Below are 1,986 nucleotides of genomic sequence, written 5' to 3'. Positions count from 1 at the left end.
TTGGTTTTCAGGGTCTGTGTGATCCCCTTCACCAAATCCAGAATATTGGAACCAGGTACAGCCTCCGCCGATGTCAGGGTGGAAACTGAGCCCACAGAGCCCCAGAGCAGTTCTGATTCTTAGGAGGAACAGCAATCCATGGGAGAGGAGCCAGCTCATCCCTCACAGGCTCAGCAGCTGGCAGAGATTCCTCCTGCCGGCATTCCTGGGATAGATAGTGACCTTGGGAGTGAGAAAGCACGGGAGGGGGCTTGCTGGATGCTCGACGCAGATGCAGGGAGCGACAAGTGATGGAGGGCACGGAAAGGAGGTGTAGCGCCCGTTTGGCGCACAAGAAACGGCCGCCTCCCGTGGAATCAAGGGAAAGAGGGAGGATCTCTCCCTAGCCCATAAGTTCAGGGTCTTCCCATGGTTCCCCTTCAAACAGGGACCAACTGCCTTACCTGGAGCTTAGGCTACTCTGCTATCTACCCCAGTGCAGTTCCTTGCTTAGTCACTGGTGATTAGTATCTGAAAGAGTCATAAAGTAATAAAGGAATAAAGCCTCAGAAAGAATCCTCGTCGTCTGTGTCCTGAGTTGGCTATTGGAGGGGACTGCAAGAGGCAGCTAGGGCGCTCCTGACACCCTTGTCCGCAAAGGCTCCTTTCTCATCGCATGAAGAAACGTCTCTGTTTTGCTGCATTTTGATCAATAGGAGCCTTGCATTGTTCTTATACCTAGAAGGAAGACTGTCCAGCACTTCTTGGAAGACATTGTCAGAGATTACTGACGCTTCCACAGAGGCCTGTTGTGGCTGAGGTAGAAACAGGTTTAGGTTTTCTTTCTCCGCCTCCCTCTGCCTTACATGGGTCGGATATTTCTGAAGCAAAGAAGCATAACGTTTAGCTTTTTCATGTTCTGTTAAGTCGCTCCTGTGGAGAATTCCCTGCATCTCAGTATCTAGTGAGCTGATTGCTGCAGTTCTGCTGTTTTCCTCCTTAGGAGGTGGCCCCTTTAATTTTTCCAGCTGGTGGCTAGGGACCAAATACATCTTTTCAGCATACTCCATCACCGATTGGCTAAAAACCCGGCGAGCAGGGGGACTGCAAAACTTAGCAACGGTCCAAGAAACCCACCAGATTGTCTCACCAGATGCTTCTTTCTTCTCAGAGAGACTTTCTTGTTACTCAGGCTTTTAATAAGGTTACATTTCTTTTTTAATGTACGTACCTGTTGGGGAGCTAGAGGAATGTTGCCTTTTAAAGTACTGAGTGCTATTTCTGAGATGGCTGCAATCAGATCATCAGATGCCGCACATAAAATGGCTTTCCTCTGGCGTGGCGGTGCCTTAATAAGAATTTTTAAGAGTGCCAAATTTCTCTTTACACGGTTTACATGTTGCCTTGCAGAGGAGCTGGGCGTCAATAGCTGGGCCAGCACTAAAGGCGAAGCCTTTTGTAACCAGATGGAGCTTTTTTCATGGCGTACACTACAGGCCAGTCTGGCGGAAAAAGACCTGTTCTTAACCTGTAAGTTTCTGGGGTAGGTGCATTTAAATCGCCGAATAAATAGCCGAAGCTCTCTGGGCGGTTCACAAAAATTAAAACCAAACACACAATAAAACAATTTAAAATATATACAACATTAAAACCACAGTATAACAATACAACCACAATAAAACCTAGCAGCAGTGCAGGAGTTTAAAATACAGATTTAAAACAGCAAAGATAAAAATTTAGAAAGCTAGAATGCTAAAATGCCTGGGAAAATAAAAAGGTCTTCACCTGGCGCCGAAAGGAGTACAATGTGGGCGCCAGGCAAACCTCACTAGGGAGCTCATTCTACAGCCGGGGGGCCACAGCAGAAAAAGCCCTCCTCCTAGTAGCCACCCGCCTCACTCCCTTTGGCAGGGGCTCACGGAGGAGGGCCGCTGATGATGATCTTAAGGTCCGGGCAGGCACATATGGGAGGAGGCGATCCTTCAGGTAACCTGGCCCCAAGCCGTT

The sequence above is a fragment of the Heloderma suspectum genome, chromosome W (genome assembly GCF_057233095.1).
Source record: "Heloderma suspectum isolate Gila_16-S chromosome W, 16-S_ref, whole genome shotgun sequence".
In the NCBI taxonomy this organism is placed as follows: Eukaryota; Metazoa; Chordata; class Lepidosauria; order Squamata; family Helodermatidae; genus Heloderma; species Heloderma suspectum.
This window is presented reverse-complemented; position numbering follows the sequence as displayed.